The sequence below is a fragment of the Physella acuta genome, unplaced genomic scaffold, assembly GCF_028476545.2.
Source record: "Physella acuta isolate Inbredline_101_S28 unplaced genomic scaffold, ASM2847654v3 ptg000058l, whole genome shotgun sequence".
NCBI lineage: Eukaryota > Metazoa > Mollusca > Gastropoda > Physidae > Physella > Physella acuta.
In genome coordinates, this window is record NW_026731578.1 from 794,110 (window position 1) to 816,847 (window position 22,738).

Below are 22,738 nucleotides of genomic sequence, written 5' to 3' on the forward strand. Positions count from 1 at the left end.
GGCTGCACCGCGACTGGGGGTGTGTGGTGTATGTGTGGGGTGTGTGGTTACATGCAGGTAATCGCTGGGTATCGATTAGGTGAGCCAGTCTGTCATGCCTGACTGTACACACTTATCACGTGATACCCGTCCATGGCTGATAATCTCATCATGCTTTACATTACATAAGCGGAGGAGAGAGAGAGTGAAGATGGGGGGGAGGGAGGATATAAATGATTAAAAAGGAGGCTTTAGGAGTAAGAGAGTGGGTAGGTTGAACAAGGGTAATGTACGTTAATATGTAGGTATAGACGTTAGGGGCGGAGTGGGGGGGGGGGGTCGGGGGAGGCGAGCGTAGCATAGGGAGAAGGATAAAGGGGGGGGGGGAGGGACAGAGAGAAGGTAGAGGGATGGAAGGGAGTGAATAGAGTGGGAGGGAGGATTGAAGAGGCAGGGGAAGAAGAGACTCGGAAGATATACAGAGAGGGTAGGAGTGATTGGGGAAATGAGAGATTGAGAGAGGTAAGGAGAGACTGGGAGAAGGAGGGAGCGTAAGATGGAGCCTCTCTCTGTTCCTACAGCTGTATAGATGCAGCCTCTCTCTATAAATGTACAGATGGAGCGCCTCTCTCTGCCTACAGCTGTATAGATGGAGCGCCTCTCTCTACAGCTGTACAGATGGAGCGCCTCTCTCTACCTACAGCTGTACAGATGGAGCGCCTCTCTCTGCCTACAGCTGTACAGATGGAGCGCCTCTCTCTACAGCTGTACAGATGGAGCGCCTCTCTCTGCCTACAGCTGTACAGATGGAGCGCCTCTCTCTACCTACAGCTGTACAGATGGAGCGCCTCTCTCTACCTACAGCTGTACAGATGGAGCGCCTCTCTCTGCCTACAGCTGTACAGATGGAGCGCCTCTCTCTACAGCTGTACAGATGGAGCGCCTCTCTCTGCCTACAGCTGTACAGATGGAGCCTCTCTCTACAGCTGTACAGATGGAGCGCCTCTCTCTACAGCTGTATAGATGGAGCGCCTCTCTCTACAGCTGTACAGATGGAGCGCCTCTCTCTGCCTACAGCTGTACAGATGGAGCGCCTCTCTCTACAGCTGTACAGATGGAGCGCCTCTCTCTGCCTACAGCTGTACAGATGGAGCGCCTCTCTCTACAGCTGTACAGATGGAGCGCCTCTCTCTGCCTACAGCTGTACAGATGGAGTGCCTCTCTCTGCCTACAGCTGTACAGATGGAACGCCTCTCTCTGTCTACAGCTGTATAGATGGAGCGCCTCTCTCTACAGCTGTACAGATGGAACGCCTCTCTCTGTCTACAGCTGTATAGATGGAGCGCCTCTCTCTACAGCTGTATAGATGGAGCGCCTCTCTCTGCCTACAGCTGTACAGATGGAGCGCCTCTCTCTGCCTACAGCTGTACAGATGGAGCGCCTCTCTCTACAGCTGTATAGATGGAGTGCCTCTCTCTACAGCTGTACAGATGGAGCGCCTCTCTCTGCCTACAGCTGTACAGATGGAGCGCCTCTCTCTACAGCTGTATAGATGGAGCGCCTCTCTCTACAGCTGTACAGATGGAGCGCCTCTCTCTACAGCTGTATAGATGGAGCGCCTCTCTCTACAGCTGTACAGATGGAGCGCCTCTCTCTACAGCTGTATAGATGGAGCGCCTCTCTCTACAGCTGTACAGATGGAGCGCCTCTCTCTGTCTACAGCTGTACAGATGGAGCGCCTCTCTCTACAGCTGTACAGATGGAGCGCCTCTCTCTACAGCTGTACAGATGGAGCGCCTCTCTCTGCCTACAGCTGTACAGATGGAGCGCCTCTCTCTACCTACAGCTGTACAGATGGAGCGCCTCTCTCTGCCTACAGCTGTATAGATGGAGCGCCTCTCTCTGTCTACAGCTGTACAGATGGAGCCTCTCTCTACAGCTGTATAGATGGAGCGCCTCTCTCTACAGCTGTACAGATGGAGCGCCTCTCTCTGCCTACAGCTGTACAGATGGAGCGCCTCTCTCTGCCTACAGCTGTACAGATGGAGCGCCTCTCTCTGCCTACAGCTGTACAGATGGAGCGCCTCTCTCTGCCTACAGCTGTACAGATGGAGCGCCTCTCTCTACAGCTGTACAGATGGAGCCTCTCTCTGCCTACAGCTGTACAGATGGGGCGCCTCTCTCTGCCTACAGCTGTACAGATGGAGCGCCTCTCTCTGCCTACAGCTGTACAGCTGGAGCGCCTCTCTCTACAGCTGTACAGATGGAGCGCCTCTCTCTGCCTACAGCTGTACAGATGGAGCCTCTCTCTGCCTACAGCTGTACAGATAGAGCGCCTCTCTCTACAGCTGTACAGATGGAACGCCTCTCTCTACAGCTGTACAGATGGAGCGCCTCTCTCTGCCTACAGCTGTACAGATGGAGCGCCTCTCTCTACAGCTGTATAGATGGAGCGCCTCTCTCTACAGCTGTACAGATGGAGCGCCTCTCTCTACAGCTGTATAGATGGAGCGCCTCTCTCTACAGCTGTACAGATGGAGCGCCTCTCTCTACAGCTGTATAGATGGAGCGCCTCTCTCTACAGCTGTACAGATGGAGCGCCTCTCTCTGCCTACAGCTGTACAGATGGAGCCTCTCTCTACAGCTGTACAGATGGAGCGCCTCTCTCTACAGCTGTACAGATGGAGCGCCTCTCTCTGCCTACAGCTGTACAGATGGAGCGCCTCTCTCTGCCTACAGCTGTACAGATGGAGCGCCTCTCTCTAAAGCTGTACAGATGGAGCGCCTCTCTCTACCTACAGCTGTACAGATGGAGCGCCTCTCTCTACCTACAGCTGTACAGATGGAGCGCCTCTCTCTACCTACAGCTGTACAGATGGAGCGCCTCTCTCTGTCTACAGCTGTATAGATGGAGCGCCTCTCTCTACCTACAGCTGTACAGATGGAGCGCCTCTCTCTACAGCTGTACAGATGGAACGCCTCTCTCTACAGCTGTACAGATGGAGCGCCTCTCTCTGCCTACAGCTGTACAGATGGAGCGCCTCTCTCTACAGCTGTATAGATGGAGCGCCTCTCTCTACAGCTGTACAGATGGAGCACCTCTCTCTGCCTACAGCTGTACAGATGGAGCGCCTCTCTCTACCTACAGCTGTACAGATGGAGCGCCTCTCTCTACCTACAGCTGTACAGATGGAGCGCCTCTCTCTACCTACAGCTGTACAGATGGAGCGCCTCTCTCTGCCTACAGCTGTATAGATGGAACGCCTCTCTCTACCTACAGCTGTACAGATGGAACGCCTCTCTCTACAGCTGTATAGATGGAGCGCCTCTCTCTACCTACAGCTGTACAGATGGAACGCCTCTCTCTACAGCTGTACAGATGGAGCGCCTCTCTCTGCCTACAGCTGTACAGATGGAGCGCCTCTCTCTACAGCTGTATAGATGGAGCGCCTCTCTCTACAGCTGTACAGATGGAGCGCCTCTCTCTACAGCTGTATAGATGGAGCGCCTCTCTCTACAGCTGTACAGATGGAGCGCCTCTCTCTACAGCTGTATAGATGGAGCGCCTCTCTCTACAGCTGTACAGATGGAGCGCCTCTCTCTGCCTACAGCTGTACAGATGGAGCGCCTCTCTCTAAAGCTGTACAGATGGTGCGCCTCTCTCTGCCTACAGCTGTACAGATGGAGCGCCTCTCTCTACAGCTGTACAGATGGAGCACCTCTCTCTGCCTACAGCTGTACAGATGGAGCGCCTCTCTCTACCTACAGCTGTACAGATGGAGCGCCTCTCTCTACCTACAGCTGTACAGATGGAGCGCCTCTCTCTACCTACAGCTGTACAGATGGAGCGCCTCTCTCTGCCTACAGCTGTACAGATGGAGCGCCTCTCTCTACAGCTGTACAGATGGAGCGCCTCTCTCTGCCTACAGCTGTACAGATGGAGCGCCTCTCTCTACCTACAGCTGTACAGATGGAGCGCCTCTCTCTCTCTACAGCTGTACACCAAGACGTCTGAAGCGACGGCCCCTGATGCACGTGCCCTCGCCAAGTTTCGCTCACTCACAGCCCGACCGTGCGGGGGAAAGACGAGACGCACACGGACGGCTAGGCGGAAGTGAAACCTAACGAAGGTGGGGCTGCGTTACGCTGTGAAAAAATACTGGACTGGATTAAAAGTTGGATCTGACTTTAGAAATTAGTTTATTTCCTTATTCACGTGTTTATGTGGTTTCTGACTGTGATTTGAGTCGGAGTTGGCGGTAACGTGTCGATAGCCTCCTAGTTCTGAAAGTGCCTGGTTCTGTGTAGAGTAATAGGCCATGTGAAAATATGTTTTGTATTTTAAAATGTAACGTAAATAATTAATGTGTGGATCAACATAAAAGAGTGGAATCCTAGAGATCGATGTGTGTTCATAACATGCTTAGTTAGCTCAAGTATAGCGTGACGTCATATTCGTTACTGACCACGTGATATTAGTTACCTGCAAAGTGACCACGTCACAGTAGTCACCTACAGGTCTGTCAGGCTATAGCAGGTACCTGCAGGAATATCACGCTAAGGCAGGTACTGCTGGGAGATCACGTGACTAGATCACAATGGATAAGGTGCACTGGATATATCGCGCCTTTAGATGTGAGTACTTTTCTTCTCCGCTTATTTCTGTCTGGCCGTGTTGTATAGGGCGAGGGGGTACGGATGGGTGGGGGTGCTATTGGCTCTACCCCCCCCCCCCCCCGGGGAGCGATGTCTATGTTGTTCAAGTGTTAAAAGCCCAAATCTAATTTATTATTGTAAGAAAATAAAAGATCGTTCAAAGAAAACCACATCGTTCTGTCCGCTGACGTTCGTAAGCACAGAAAAAACAAAGGAAAAACAAAGGGAAAACACAGGGACAACACTGGGAAAACGTGGGAAAACAAAGAGAAAATGTGAAGAAAACAATGGGCAAACACATGGAAAACAAATCAAAGAGGAAACAAAGGTGACTGTGGGAGTGTAATCAAATACATAAATAGGCAAGTCAACACACACAAAACCCCCAAACATACATTATGTTTCTGTTAACACAACACACAAACGTAATTACAATCCACGACATACTCATACACATCATATAACACACATACAGTGTTAGCATCGCTCAAGTTTTAACACAACACAGTTGTACACAGCACTAATACACACATACAACACATCACCAACACAACACAGTTGTACACAGCACTAATACACACATACAACACATCACCAACACAACACAGTTGTACACAGCACTAATACACACATACAACACATCACCAACACAACACAGTTGTACACAGCACTAATACACACATACAACACATCACCAACACAACACAGTTGTACACAGCACTAATACACACATACAACACATCACCAACACAACACAGTTGTACACAGCACTAATACACACATACAACACATCACCAACACAACACAGTTGTACACAGCACTAATACACACATACAACACATCACCAACACAACAAGACGAACCGAATACACACACACATTAACACCAGCGCATCAACAACTCACACACACGCACACTCGCGCACACACACACCCGCGCAGGTAGACTGAATCATCGGTGTAAACACTTACCTTTACCGTGATTACAGAACCAGTTCTAGGTGAGTCTGTTCAACTCATCTCACCTGACGTCAGATGGTAGGGACCGTCTAGGCTACGGCAAAGTTTAGCTTAGGTTAAGGGTTAGACAAAAACATAAAGCTTGCCACTAACTAGAGGGTTTGGGCCGTCTAAGCTACGGCAAAGTTTAGCTTAGGGTTAGGGTTAGACAAAAACATAAAGCTTGCCTCTAGCTAGAGGGTTTGGGTTAGACATAACCTTAGGAAAGGTTAGAATAAGAAGAAAGTCGACAACTCGAACATTTTGTTTGAATCAAACGCCATAAAGTTGGTAAGGGAAGGAGCCAGTGAAATACCAACACAATAGCAGACTAAACATTATTCGTTTCAATAGTTGGTTACAAACTTTAAACCTCTACTGATGCAGATATTCGGTCGAGGGGAGGTCTTGTGTTGGTGATTGCGAGTGATTTATAGCCAGTGTTTCTTCCAGACTTTTTTCTCCGGGGTGGGGTGGGGGCACTTGAAATTTTCGGGGGGGGGGGGGAGTGGCGGTAGACTTTCTTCGGGGGGGGGGAGGCTGTTAAAAGTATATATTTTCTATATAGATTATAGAAATTTCATTTCGTTCGGGTGGGGCCTTAGAATTTTTTCGGGGGGGGGGGGGGGGGGGCTTTGCCCCCCCCCCCCCCCCCCCCCCGAAGAGATGCCTGGAAGAAACTCTGTTTATAGCTAAAAAATACTTAAGGTTTTCTAGAACTTGAAGGGATCTATTGGGGAATGGATTTGTTGTGGAAGTTATATAGTGAGACCTTATCTTTGGGGAATAGTTTTGTTGTACAAGTTATGTAGCAAGTCTTGGCGAATAGTTTGTTGTGTAAGTTATATAACAAGTTATGCAGCGAATAGTTTTTTTGTTATATAACGTCTTGGAGAGTAGATTTGTTGTAGAAGTTATATAACAAGTTGTACAGCGAATACTTTTGTTGTTACATAGCAAGCCACATTTTTATTTTAACCTGATGGTTGATTGGACACAGGCCAGGTGAACTTCAGGTAAACAGCAGCCATGTTGTTACGTCAGCGCTTTGTTTATGTTTCAGCGAGCTGCATGCAGACATTTTAGAACAGACATTTTACAGGCAGACATTTTACAGGCAGACATTTTACAGGCAGACATTTTAGAACAGACATTTTACAGGCAGACATTTTACAGGCAGACATTTTACAAGCAGACATTTTAGAACAGACATTTTACAGGCAGACATTTTACAGGCAGACATTTTAGAACAGACATTTTACAGGCAGACATTTTAGAACAGACATTTTACAGGCAGACATTTTAGAACAGACATTTTACAGGCAGACATTTTAGAACAGACATTTTACAGGCAGACATTTTACAGGCAGACATTTTACAGGCAGACATTTTACAGGCAGACATTTTACAGGCAGACATTTTACAGGCAGACATTTTACAGGCAGACATTTTACAGGCAGACATTTTACAGGCAGACATTTTACAGGCAGACATTTTACATGCAGACATTCCCTATCACCAGTTTAAACAGATATTTAAGACGTTTTTAGCTTATAACATAAGGTATTTTTCAACTCATTAGTAAGTGACACCTACGTTTTGTAATCAAGTCCTTTGCTGTAAGTAAGTCTCACTTTCTCTTCTTGGATCCCATATTCAGGTGTGTATGACCTATTCGACGCCTGATATATGCAACTATGACATTTTCCCACGAAGACGATATATTTAAATCTCTTATGATATCAGAACTTTGGGGGATAAACTTGATTGTAGAATCGGGAGAAAGTGTCGTATTGATAAAAAACAACAACAACGAAATGTCGTTTGCATACTTTGTATATTTACCCCCCGCCCCTCCATTACGATGTAAGAATCTATTCCTGGATTAAATCAACGAAAACAAAACAAAATGTCTTCCTCTATACCGCTCACACACCAGTCAACTATCTACTCCACCACCATGCTCACACTGTGCGCACATGCACGTGCCTTACAGCCCCCCCCCCCCCTCATCACTGACACGTACACAATCAACCGTTTTTAGTGTCATGCAATTAGTTTTTCTCTCCCCTTTTTACAAGCCGCCCATCAAAGGGAGACAAGCTTCTCTAATTAAGTGACATTTATTAACGCCACTTGGTTAGTTTACTTCCCCTGGTCGTTTGATTTGGTCGTAGGGCGAATAAAATGTCGTGATTGGGAGGGAATTCTCTCGGCTCATCAATATTTCACAACCTCTCAAAACATTTGATTTACCCCGGGACTATACCGGACATAGGGACTCTCTGCTAGAGTCCTATGTATCCCACACATCGCTGACTCAGCACTTTTAGTTAGACATTTATTGACCGAACGATTGTATGGGACCATAGGTACTAGCACGATTTTTTGTTAGGGAGAGGAACGGGGGAGGCGGACGTTCAATCTTAAAGGCATTTTGTATATATATATATATATATATATATATATATATATATATATATATATATATATATATATATATATATATATATATATATATATATATACTAGGCATACTGCCTAGCTTCGCTTAGGTTTTTAAAAAACATTTGAGAATTTGAATACTTAATTATTTAGCGATGGATTGGGTGAGGAGTGCTTTAATAAGTTGAATTTAAACAGTAATGCTAACTTTAGAAAAAACATGTTTTTGTTCGTAATTTAAATACAGTTCATAGAGAATTTTTGGAAAGTACGCAATGTATAACTAAAATGGAATTAGAACTACACAGGTTTCATGAACATTATATCTCATAGTTTATATTACATTGCCTTTTGAAATTAATTAATTAATTTATTTAGGATACTTAACTAAATTAACAACTTAATTTTGTACTAAAACAAATGCTATACTTCGTCATTTTCTGTTTCTGTTTAAAATAGTATACAATTATTTGAAAAATAATAATTTTAAAAACGTTACCTCCCTTGAAAACTGAACGTATGACGTATGTCATTGTTTACTTATATTGTTTGCTTATATAAGAAATTACGTTATATGAACATATTTAACGACTATAATGGCTGTTTCCGACGGGAATAAAGTTTTTTTTGTTACCCTCCAGGGTCGGTCTACGACGTCACATAATATGAAGGGGATCGTTCGTCAATTTATTTATATATATATATCTCATATAATGAGAATTTCACTCAAGACCATCTTTTAGCCCTCGTCGAGGGCTTTGAGTCTGACCAACAGCTTTTCCATACGGCCTAGTCATCTATAGTAGTGTATGCAAAAACTTAGCATGATGTACAGACATTAAGTAACCTAAAAATTGTGTTAAAATTTCCCTGTTTTTCCCATAAAATACAAAGATTATATAGGGAAATACAACTGGTCAGTTTTGACCGCTTTACGAAGTTTTCCCAGATATGCCGTGTTTTTTATGACAACCCTAGGTGTTCTTCTACCACCTCACAAAATATCAAGGGGGGTCGTCGGAGGAAATTTTTTTTCCTAATAGAGCTCATATAAAGAGAATTTCACTCGCGGTCACTTTTTAGCCCTCGTCGAGGGCTTTGAGTGTAACCGACAGTTTTCCCTAAAGGTCAAGCCATTAACCCAGGAGCATGCAAAAAATTAGCCAGATATACTGAGCTTAAGTACCCTAAAGTCTGCGTTGAAATGACCCTCTGTTTTTCCCATAAAATACAAAGATTATATAGGGAAATACAACTGGTCAGTTTTGACCGCTTTACGAAGTTTTCCCAGATATGCCGTGTTTTTTGTGACACCCCTAGGTGTTCTTCTACCACCTCACAAAATATCAAGGGGGGTCGTCGGAGGAAATTTTTTTTCGTAATAGAGCTCATATAAAGAGAATTTCACTCGCGGTCACTTTTTAGCCCTCGTCGAGGGCTTTGAGTGTAACCGACAGTTTTCCCTAAAGGTCAAGCCATTGACCTATGAGCATGCGAAAAAATTAGCCAGATATACTGAGCTTAAGTACCCTAAAGTCTGCGTTGAAATGACCCTCTGTTTTTCCCATAAAATACAAAGATTATATAGGGAAATACAACTGGTCAGTTTTGACCGCTTTACGAAGTTTTCCCAGATATGCCGAGTTTTTTGTGACACCCCTAGGTGTTCTTCTACCACCTCACAAAATATCAAGGGGGGTCGTCGGAGGAAATTTTTTTTCTTAATAGAGCTCATATAAAGAGAATTTCACTCGCGGTCACTTTTTAGCCCTCGTCGAGGGCTTTGAGTGTAACCGACAGTTTTCCCTAAAGGCCAAGCCATTGACCTAGGAGCATGCAAAAAATTAGCCAGATATACTGAGCTTAAGTACCCTAAAGTCTGCGTTGAAATGACCCTCTGTTTTTCCCATAAAATACAAAGATTATATAGGGAAATACAACTGGTCAGTTTTGACCGCTTTACGAAGTTTTCCCAGATATGCCGAGTTTTTTGTGACACCCCTAGGTGTTCTTCTACCACCTCACAAAATATCAAGGGGGGTCGTCGGAGGAAATTTTTTTTCGTAATAGAGCTCATATAAAGAGAATTTCACTCGCGGTCACTTTTTAGCCCTCGTCGAGGGCTTTGAGTGTAACCGACAGTTTTCCCTAAAGGTCAAGCCATTGATCTAGGAGCATGCAAAAAATTAGCCAGATATACTGAGCTTAAGTACCCTAAAGTCTGCGTTGAAATGACCCTCTGTTTTTCCCATAAAATACAAAGATTATATAGGGAAATACAACTGGTCAGTTTTGACCGCTTTACGAAGTTTTCCCAGATATGCCGAGTTTTTTGTGACACCCCTAGGTGTTCTTCTACCACCTCACAAAATATCAAGGGGGGTCGTCGGAGGAAATTTTTTTTCTTAATAGAGCTCATATAAAGAGAATTTCACTCGCGGTCACTTTTTAGCCCTCGTCGAGGGCTTTGAGTGTAACCGACAGTTTTCCCTAAAGGCCAAGCCATTGACCTAGGAGCATGCAAAAAATTAGCCAGATATACTGAGCTTAAGTACCCTAAAGTCTGCGTTGAAATGACCCTCTGTTTTTCCCATAAAATACAAAGATTATATAGGGAAATACAACTGGTCAGTTTTGACCGCTTTACGAAGTTTTCCCAGATATGCCGAGTTTTTTGTGACACCCCTAGGTGTTCTTCTACCACCTCACAAAATATCAAGGGGGGTCGTCGGAGGAAATTTTTTTCGTAATAGAGCTCATATAAAGAGAATTTCACTCGCGGTCACTTTTTAGCCCTCGTCGAGGGCTTTGAGTGTAACCGACAGTTTTCCCTAAATGTCAAGCCATTGACCTAGGAGCATGCAAAAAATTAGCCAGATGTACTGAGCTTAAGTACCCTAAAGTCTGCGTTGAAATGACCCTCTGTTTTCCCCATAAAATACAAAGATTATATAGGGAAATACAACTGGTCAGTTTTGACCGCTTTACGAAGTTTTCCCAGATATGCCGAGTTTTTTGTGACACCCCTAGGTGTTCTTCTACCACCTCACAAAATATCAAGGGGGGTCGTCGGAGGAAATTTTTTTTCGTAATAGAGCTCATATAAAGAGAATTTCACTCGCGGTCACTTTTTAGCCCTCGTCGAGGGCTTTGAGTGTAACCGACAGTTTTCCCTAAAGGTCAAGCCATTGATCTAGGAGCATGCAAAAAATTAGCCAGATATACTGAGCTTAAGTACCCTAAAGTCTGCGTTGAAATGACCCTCTGTTTTTCCCATAAAATACAAAGATTATATAGGGAAATACAACTGGTCAGTTTTGACCGCTTTACGAAGTTTTCCCAGATATGCCGAGTTTTTTGTGACACCCCTAGGTGTTCTTCTACCACCTCACAAAATATCAAGGGGGGTCGTCGGAGGAAATTTTTTTTCTTAATAGAGCTCATATAAAGAGAATTTCACTCGCGGTCACTTTTTAGCCCTCGTCGAGGGCTTTGAGTGTAACCGACAGTTTTCCCTAAAGGCCAAGCCATTGACCTAGGAGCATGCAAAAAATTAGCCAGATATACTGAGCTTAAGTACCCTAAAGTCTGCGTTGAAATGACCCTCTGTTTTTCCCATAAAATACAAAGATTATATAGGGAAATACAACTGGTCAGTTTTGACCGCTTTACGAAGTTTTCCCAGATATGCCGAGTTTTTTGTGACACCCCTAGGTGTTCTTCTACCACCTCACAAAATATCAAGGGGGGTCGTCGGAGGAAATTTTTTTCGTAATAGAGCTCATATAAAGAGAATTTCACTCGCGGTCACTTTTTAGCCCTCGTCGAGGGCTTTGAGTGTAACCGACAGTTTTCCCTAAATGTCAAGCCATTGACCTAGGAGCATGCAAAAAATTAGCCAGATGTACTGAGCTTAAGTACCCTAAAGTCTGCGTTGAAATGACCCTCTGTTTTCCCCATAAAATACAAAGATTATATAGGGAAATACAACTGGTCAGTTTTGACCGCTTTACGAAGTTTTCCCAGATATGCCGAGTTTTTTGTGACACCCCTAGGTGTTCTTCTACCACCTCACAAAATATCAAGGGGGGTCGTCGGAGGAAATTTTTTTTCGTAATAGAGCTCATATAAAGAGAATTTCACTCGCGGTCACTTTTTAGCCCTCGTCGAGGGCTTTGAGTGTAACCGACAGTTTTCCCTAAAGGTCAAGCCATTGACCTAGGAGCATGCAAAAAATTAGCCAGCTATACTGAGCTTAAGTACCCTAAAGTCTGCGTTGAAATGACCCTCTGTTTTTCCCATAAAATACAAAGATTATATAGGGAAATACAACTGGTCAGTTTTGACCGCTTTACGAAGTTTTCCCAGATATGCCGAGTTTTTTGTGACAACCCTAGGTGTTCTTCTACCACCTCACAAAATATTAAGGGGGGTCGTCGGAGGAAATTTTTTTTCGTAATAGAGCTCATATAAAGAGAATTTTACTCGCGGTCACTTTTTAGCCCTCGTCGAGAGCTTTGAGTGTAACCGACAGTTTTCCCTAAAGGTCAAGCCATTGACCTAGGAGAATGCAAAAAATTAGCCAGCTATACTGAGCTTAAGTACCCTAAAGACTGCGTTGAAATGACCCTCTGTTTTTCCCATAAAATACAAAGATTATATAGGGAAATACAACTGGTCAGTTTTGACCGCTTTACGAAGTTTTCCCAGATATGCCGAGTTTTTTGTGACACCCCTAGGTGTTCTTCTACCACCTCACAAAATATCAAGGGGGGTCGTCGGAGGAAATTTTTTTTCGTAATAGAGCTCATATAAAGAGAATTTCACTCGCGGTCACTTTTTAGCCCTCGTCGAGGGCTTTGAGTGTAACCGACAGTTTTCCCTAAAGGTCAAGCCATTGACCTAGGAGCATGCAAAAAATTAGCCAGCTATACTGAGATTAAGTACCCTAAAGACTGCGTTGAAATTACCCTCTGTTTTTCCCATAAAATACAAAGATTATATAGGGAAATACAACTGGTCAGTTTTGACCGCTTTACGAAGTTTTCCCAGATATGCCGAGTTTTTTGTGACACCCCTAGGTGTTCTTCTACCACCTCACAAAATATCAAGGGGGGTCGTCGGAGGAAATTTTTTTTCGTAATAGAGCTCATATAAAGAGAATTTCACTCGCGGTCACTTTTTAGCCCTCGTCGAGGGCTTTGAGTGTAACCGACAGTTTTCCCTAAAGGTCAAGCCATTGACCTATGAGCATGCAAAAAATTAGCCAGCTATACTGAGCTTAAGTACCCTAAAGTCTGCGTTGAAATGACCCTCTGTTTTTCCCATAAAATACAAAGATTATATAGGGAAATACAACTGGTCAGTTTTGACCGCTTTACGAAGTTTTCCCAGATATGCCGAGTTTTTTGTGACAACCCTAGGTGTTCTTCTACCACCTCACAAAATATCAAGGGGGGTCGTCGGAGGAAATTTTTTTTCGTAATAGAGCTCATATAAAGAGAATTTCACTCGCGGTCACTTTTTAGCCCTCGTCGAGGGCTTTGAGTGAGACCGACAGGTCTGCCCTACGGTCAAGCCATTTTCCTATAAACATGCCAAAAATTAGCCAGATGTAAACAGGGTAAGTGCCCTAAAATCCGTTTTGAAATGACCCTCCGTTTTTCCCATAAAATACAAAGATTATATAGGGAAATACGACTGGTCAGTTTTGACCCATTTCCCGATTTTTCCCGGACATGGCGAGTTTTTTGTGACACCCCAAGGCGTTCTCCTACCACCTCACAAAATATCAAGGGGGGTCGTCGGAGGAAATTTTTTTTCGTAATAGAGCTCATATAAAGAGAATTTCACTCGCGGTCACTTTTTAGCCCTCGTCGAGTGCTTTGAGTCAAACCGACAGGTCCGCCCTACGGCCAAGCCATTTACCTATACGCATGCCAAAAATTAGCCAGATGTAAACAGGGTAAGTGCCCTAAAATCCGTTTTGAAATGACCCTCTGTTTTTCCCATAAAATACAAAGATTATATAGGGAAATACGACTGGTCAGTTTTGACCCATTTCCCGATTTTTCCCGGACATGGCGAGTTTTTTGTGACACCCCAAGGTGTTCTCCTACCACCTCACAAAATTTCAAGGGGGGTCGTCGGAGGAAATTTTTTTTCGTAATATAGCCCATATAAGGCGCCGGTCAGTCGAGGTCAGTTTTGACCCCTTCTCCGTAGACTTTTCGGCGAACCGTCACCGGCCTTCGTGTTCTATCGCCCGAATGCACCATCGTGCCAAATTTGACGCGCCTGCGGCGCCGGGAAGTGCCCTATCGGGCACTTGACCACTTTGCTTTATATATATAGATATATATATATATATTATATATATATATATATATATATATATATATATATATATATATATATATATATATATATATATATATATATATATATATATATCCCAGCTCCCCATCAATCCCAGCTCCCTATTAAGACATCTTTACACCTAATAATCCACCGCTGTGTCTCCTTTATTGTAAACAAACTTTCCTCCCCTATAACCCGCCAATATTCGTCCCTTATAATCCGCCAATTTGCGTCCCCTATAATCCACCTATTTCTCTCCCCTATAATCCGCCAATTTGCCAATGATTAAAGTCTTTAAATCATTTTGGGTATGCAACACAGGGGTTAAACTACCCCCATACCTTGGGGTAGGGGGAGAGAAGCCGTTTAAGGGGCCCTATATCCAACAACACTTTTTTGCACTAAGATCATGTTTTTGTTAAACAAAATGTACTACAGAAGTGAATGTAACTAGTACACACTGATGCGAAAAAAATAAGTAGAGTTATCTTCCACACAGCAGTTAAGAAGGACTGTTAAATATTTTCATACAGACTGTCTGTACAATGCTGTTTAAAGCACACAGGCTGTCGTACAGTGCTGTTTAATATTTTCGTACAGCCTGTCGTCCAGTGCTGTTTAATATTTTCGTACAGCCTGTCGTACAGTGCTGTTTAATATTTTCGTACAGCCTGTCGTACAGTGCTGTTTAATATTTTCGTACAGCCTGTCGTACAGTGCTGTTTAATGTTTTCATACAGCCTGTCGTACAGTGCTGTTTAAAGTACACAGGCTGTCCCCGTCAGAGATTGACCATATCAGAGAGTCTGGTTGATGTGAGGGGAGAGGGAGGGAGGGGAGACACCACGTACGGGATGATTGAATGCTACAACCCTGACCCCACACGAAGTGTTACCGTCAGTGGATTAGGGTTAGGATTAGCGTTAGGATTAGCGTTAGGATTAGGGTTTACTGCTGTCTGCACGATATGGCCAGCTCCCCCCTCCCCCGATCAGCCGACTGATCGTTTATCTTCATAAAACATTAGACCCCACGTGACCAGAAATACAGAAAATGTCCCACGTGACCGGAAGCGCCAAATAGCCCAATCAGTGTTGACTTCCGATAGTTGATGAGTTTGTTGTTTACGTGTGGTCTGATATCGACGGTGGACCAACGGTGGTCGCCAGCAGTTGGGATGTGATATCCTAAACTATACACATTTGTGTTGTTGGGATGTGATATCCTAAACTATACACAATTTATTTTGTTGGGATGTGATATCCTAGACTATACATATTTGTTTTGTTGGGATGTGATATCCTAAACTATACACATTTGTGTTGTTGGGATGTGATATCCTAAACTATACACATTTTATTTTGTTGGGATGTGATATCCTAGACTATACATATTTGTTTTGTTGGGATGTGATATCCTAAACTATACACATTTGTTTTGTTGGGATGTGATATCCTAAACTATACACATTTGTTTTGTTGGGATGTGATTTCCTAAACTATTCACATTTAATTGTTGGGATGTGATATCCTAAGCTATACACACTTGTATTGTTGGGATGTGATATCCTAAACTATACAAATTTGTTTTGTTGGGATGTGATATCATAAACTATTCACATTTAATTGTTGGGATGTGATATCCTAAACTATTCACATTTGTTTTCTTTTTTTATCATAAAATATAAGCACTTTGCGTAGTGCTAACCTAAAATATTTATCACATGTTATACTATTTGCACACCATATCAAATGTTTTATCCCATTACGTACACCACTTATGTTAGCTATCCTATGCTGGGCAAAAAGCATATAATGATACGTTATTTCATTATTTTTACCAAATATTGATTATTGAAAAACGACAGAAACCTCGCAAAAAGCTTTCAGATCTCCAGGCTTTTCAAGCTTCGTGGTAGCATCTTCGTTGTTAGGTGGAGGTGGGGGGAAGGGGGAGAGACTGAATGGGGGTGGGCGCTGAACTTGGTTGACCCTAATGCAAGTTTGATGTTTGTAGTTTAGTGGGCTCTGAATACATTTTCTAGAGGAGATTAATAAAGGTTTTACATTCGAGTTGGTTTAGCGAAAGTAAGTGTAACATGGGCGGACGAAGGGAGGAGATTAATAAAGGCTTTACATTCGAGTTGGTTTAGCGAAAGTAAGTGTAACATCGGCGGACGAAGGAGAGTAATATTCTGATGACATTTTCCCATGAATTGTAGTTGGTGTCGAGATACGTAGTTTTGATGTCGTTATGGCGTCCACTCCCTGTCCAGTCCATCGTGTTTACGACATTCTGTATCAGACCCATCCATCGGCTGATTACAATTTTATTCTCTCCATGTTCGAGAGGGCCATTTGCTGACCAATTACTTCTGCGTAGAAGAGTAAAAATGGCGGGAAACCCCGTCGTCTGCTGATCCACGCGCGGCGGGAAAACTGAGTGTAATCCTAACTGATACAAGACTTTAGAGGCTGGAACCATTTTTACAGGCTGCTAGATTTTATTCGGGTGGAAAAAGTTCCAGATTATTTTCAGATTTTGTAATACATCAGACATATCCTAATTAATTTCAGATCTTGTAATACTTCAGACTATCCTAAATAATTTTAGATTTTGTAATACATCAGAAATATCTCAATTAATTTCCGACCTTTTAATACATGTGATAGTCTTTGGCTTATTGTAGGTCTTCAATAGACCTGATGTTCCCAATTAATTTTATTTTAAATACATCTTAGGGGCTATTTTTTATTGGATGTATTTTCTCGTGTTGGTCAGAGATTCAAGGTCAGGTGTTCAAAGGTTAGAGGTCAGAGGTTAAGGATAAAAGTCAGAGAATGAAGGCCAGTCAGTGATTTAAGGTCAAAGGTTGAAGGTCTCACAAGGATTGGGGATTACCTACAGTTTTACTAGAAAATTTTGAGGTCCCTAAAATTTCGGGGGTCTCTTGTTCGGGTCTCTCCTCCTTAATCCGTCTTTGTCACTGAACTATGGTGGAATAATAAATTACTTTTATATTTTATCAATCTGTATACAGTTATTCAGGAAGTAAATTTTTTAAATATAAATAAATCACTAACTCTGAGACTATAGCGCATCAACACTGTCATTTTGGAGCTAAACTAAGTCATTTATAAATCCAACTGAGTCAATTTTCTTGATAGAAAACCACATTTAATTTCTTCTGGCAACAAACTCCCCGCCGCCCCTTCACTCTGCCCACAAGAAAATGGAAATTTAATTTAATCTAAACTTTTTCCCCCTAAACTTTTTTCTTCTTGAACAGAACCCACCATCTCACTCGGCTAATAAACCGTAAAACACGACCATCCGTCCTTCTATCGCCATCATCTATTTTCATCGCTCCCATCTCCCAAAAAATGGAGTAGAGGATATTTTTGTTGATGAAGCCAAGTAAATCTCACAACGCCCCCTCCCCTCCCCCTAATCTCACCCCCACCCCCTCCACAAGTTATCGGCAGGAATCAATTCATCCAGTGTAATTCTTTAATTGGGTAAAAACTTTCTAATTATCATCAGCGTCATTTTTTTCTGGAGGGTTTTCTCAACCTGAAAAGGTCAAAGGTTAGACAGCGTCGTCGCCTAATTTAAGATGATCCTGTTGATGTGTGAGCTGTTTCTTGTGTTGATGTTGTCGTCCGTACTGGTTCATGTGTTGATGTTGTTGATGTTGTTGATGTTGTTTCAGCTGGTTCACATGTTGATGTTGCTGTTTGTGTTGCTTCACATGTTGATGTTGCTGTTTGTGTTGCTTCACATGTTGATGTTGCTGTTTGTGTTGCTTCACGTGTTGATGTTGTTGTTTGTACTGGTTCATGTGTTGATGTTGTTTGTACTAGTTCATGTGTTGATGTTGTTGTTCGTACTAGTTTATGTGTTGTTGCTGTTTGTGTTGCTTCACGTGTTGATGTTGTTGTTTGAACTAGTTCACGTGTTGATGTTGTTTGAACAGGTTCACGTGTTGATGTTGTTGTCTCACTGAGCTGTTTCATAAACGAAACTGTCACTATGAACATCTTCATAAGCTAATATTTCAATATGAACCTCTTGATAAACGAGTATTTCAATATGAACACCTTTATAGACTAAATTTCAGTTTGTTGATGTTGTTGTTTGAGTTGTTTCATGTGTTGATGTTGCTGTTTGAACTGCTTCACGTGTTGGTGATGTTTATACTTGTGTAGATGTTATTGTTTGAGTTGTTTCATGTGTCGATGTTGATGTTTGTACTGGTTCCCGTGTTGGTGATGTTTGAACTTGTGTTGATGTTGTTGTTTGAGTTGTTTCATGTGTTGATGTTGATGTTGCTGTTTGTACTGGTTTACGTGTTGGTGATGTTTGATCTTGTGTTGATGTTGTTTGAGTTGTTTCATGTATTGATGTTGCAGTTTGTACTGGTTCACGTGTTGGTGATGTTTGAACTAGTGTAGATATTATTGTTTGAGTTGTTTCATGTGTCGATGTTGATGTTGCTGTTTGTACTAGTTCACGTGTTGGTGATGTTCGAACTTGTGTTGATGTTGTTGTTTGAGTTGTTTTATGTGTTGATGTTGCTGTTTGTACTGGTTCACGTTTTGGTGAAGTTTGAACTGGTGTATTTCAAACGAGTATTTCAATATGAACACCTTTAAAAACCAAATTGCAATTTGTTAATGTTGGTGTTTTGTAATTGTCCCCTCACTTTATGATTTTTATAAACATCGTCGCTCATCTTGTTTTACCTGCTCACAACAAACTTTCGATTGGAATTCCTGACTCGGCTGTGTACATTTGGTGCTGAATTCATTGACGTCAGTGACTACAAGTACATCAAGTGTGTCAAAAATTGACAAAAATACACCAGCATCTAAATACATAAGCTAGAATTGATCCGTTACGTCACTCCTACCCTCCCCCAGTTTACATCATCTTGCTAGTTACCCATGGTGCATGGGAGGACTGAAGGAGAACTCAGCACTTAGAAGAAATCAGGTTGACCTACTAAAGAGATGTCAACAAATACCCCAGTCACATGACTTGGCACGCACGATTTCCGATAACATTTTGAACCTAAATTCATATTCCTACAGAAATTAATTAACTCGAGAAAAGTAAAAAATAAAACATTAGCGTCGGACACAATTCAGCGGGGTTAGGTAGCCGGTAGTTTAAACTTGACACTGTCTATGTCAGCTAGGCGGTACTCTAAACTTGACGCTGTATAGATAGATATCTGCAGATAGTGTTGGTTGCAACAGATGTTAATCTGTGTATCTCACCCACTGGCGTCATTACCACAATGTAATCGTACTACTAGTACCGTGTAATTACATCCGTGTAATAGTGCCGCTAGTACCGTGTAATTACATCCGTGTAATAGTGCCGCTAGTACCGTGTAATTACATCCGTGTAATAGTGCCGCTAGTACCGTGTAATTACATCCGTGTAATTGTGCCGCTAGTACCGTGTGATTACCACAGTGTAATTGTGCCGCTAGTACCGTGTGATTACACCAAATGTGGAAATCGATCGAAATCTATCTGTCCTTTAATTGTTTCTATGAGCTAAGTGCGTCACCACTCTATGTGTAAACAATTTGGTATGTTGTTCTGCCTGCTGAGATTCAACTAGTGTCTTTTTTGTTTACAAAACAACATGATCTGTGGGCTGTATTTAGTGTTTCAAAAATATATCGAATCTAGATTTTTTTTTTGCTTTTTTATTGCCTTATTGCAATTGGTAATATATATTTAAAAAAATATATCACTGAAAAATTCGAAGATTTTACAACTACTAACCAGACAGACCCACACCTACCCATATACCCACATCTACTCACACAGACCTACACAGACCCACACAAACCTACATAGACCCACAAAGACCCCTATAGACCCACAAAGACAGACTTAGCCCCTATACACCACACCATAGACCCACACAGAACCACATAGACCCACACAGACCCACAAACACAAACATAGCCTCTATACGCCACACCATAGACCCACATAGACCCCCCCTATAGACCCACATAGACCCACATAGACCCCTATCCCAATAGACCCACATAGACCCCTATAAACCCACACAGACCAACAAGGACAGACGTAGCCTCTATACACGACACCACAGACCGCCTGTTGAATATAGCCAAGACCACTGTCACTCGCCTAAATACAATAATTTATCAAGGCCTGGTTTCTTTCAGCTTTAATTAATTCATTTCCACTTTTGTTTTCCCATCGATTTCCTGGTCAATATCCCTCCCCCACCCCCAGCCCCACCCCCCAGCCGCCAGTGTAGGTGTGAGCTAACACTGAAGGCTACTCACGTAGAACAACAGCCCTCACTATTTACCTGTTTGGCTGCCCTCACCGTGTGCCAGATTTTTGTTCCGCTTCAGCTACAACAGGTGAAAGACTGCTTTAGTCTGAGCGAGGGGGTGGAGGGGTGGGGGTGAGTGGTGGATGGCATGTGTGTGGCGAGAGTGAGGTAGGAGGCTCTAGGTAAGGGGCGGTTGGGGGGCGGTTCAAGGCGAAGTGGGGGAGGGTAGATGACGTATACGTGTGCACGTGTGTGTGTGTGTGTGTGGAGCTATACAACACACACGTTTACATCAGTTGTGTGTGTGTCTGTGTGAGAGAGAAAGGGTAGAGTCCGTCTATACATATAGTTTTAAAAGCTTCTGAGGTACAGCCTACATCCTAACTATTAGGCTTTAAACCAAATCTTTCAATTAGAGAATCTCTCTCCATTAATGTCTGTAAAACATGTGAATCTGTTCCCATTAATGTATGTACAATATGTGAATCTCTCCGCAATAATGTCTGTACAACATGTGAATCTCCCCCCCCCCCATTAATGTCTGTAAAACATGTGAATCTCTCTCCATTAATGTCTGTACAACATGTGAATCTCTCTCATTAATGTCTGTACAACATGTGAATCTCTCTCCATTAATGTCTGTACAACATGTGAATCTCTCTCCATTAATGTCTGTACAACATGTGAATCTCCCCCCATTACTGTCTGTACAACATGAGAATCTCTCTCCATTAATGTCTGTACGACATGTGAATCTCCCTCCATTAATGTCTGTAAAACATGTGAATCTCTCCAGCATTGTTTTTACGGCTACAACAGCGACCCCCCCCCCCTCCTTTAATTAAAGGTCAATTTTTTTTGTAACCAGACGGCATAGTGACCTTCTCACAGCACATAACAAATCACCTTAACCTTGTTCTAACGACCACACCATTGCGACACCCTGACACCATAACGTGGCACTGGCAGTTAACATTAGACACGTGACCAGATTCTAACGGAATGTGGTCTTTCTTCAGGCTACATTGTTACATTATCTCTTGGTAGGAATGTAATGTGAAGGTCAGCTGGAGGTCATTATTGTATGATGAAGGTCAGTTGGAGGTCATGACGATAGGATGAAGGTCAGTTGGAGATCATGACGATAGGATGAAGGTCAGCTGGAGGTCATTACTATAAAATGAGGGTGGGGGGGGCATGTCTATAGGGTGAAGGTCAGTATGATGTCATAACTGTAAGGTCATGACCGTATTGTGTAAATCTAAAAACGACTCATGTAAATAGATATTGGAGTGTGGCCCACCCAGAGATAACATTGGCTCTAGCAGACGCTAGTGTTGAGAGAATTCATGAGACAGATGACACGAAAAGAAACAAGAAAATTTTTAAGAAGGCAATAAAATATCTTGAGGCAAAGTAAAATTTTCAGTTTTTTTTTCTTCTGGACGGAAATATCATTTGCATAAATTACCAGACAAGCTATAGTCACGTGATCAGGACTAACTCGATCAATTCATGGAGGTCAAGGTTATTTTATGACGTCACAGCTCGGCAACGATCGACCTGAATAGAATTTACATACGGCGGTCATTAGGGAACAACTACAAGACATTTACGACCACTGGTCAGGGGTGGTAGCCATTTACGACCATTGGTCAGTCCTGTCTGGTATTCCAAGCTAATGCTGAATTATGGCTGCGGTTCCAGACCTAGTTAGATTGTAGCTGTGGTCAATGGACACTGGTCCTGTATAAACGGGTACCTCTGATTATTACCTAGTCGATCTTAAATAGTTAGCACTTTCACATTGGTGATTTAATATTTTATAGTAACATGTCAACGTTTAGTTCATGTTAAAAGTTATAGACCCATGTCAATATTTATAGTCACGTGTCAATATTTATAGACTCAAGTCAATATTTATAGACCCATGTCAATATTTATAGTCCCATGTCAATATTTATAGACCC

The 22,738-nt window shown here is 42.7% G+C and overlaps 1 protein-coding gene across 1 annotated transcript in view; it reads left to right on the forward strand.

Moving 5' to 3' along the window:
- Nucleotides 1-4,064: 4,064 nt before the first annotated feature.
- Nucleotides 4,065-22,738, forward strand: part of LOC131947662 (uncharacterized) — a 67,289-nt gene continuing 48,615 nt past the window's right edge. The window contains exon 1 of the mRNA XM_059308919.1: nt 4,065-4,614. The gene's annotated coding sequence lies outside the window, so the exon portion shown is untranslated. The remainder of the gene's footprint in view (nt 4,615-22,738) is intronic.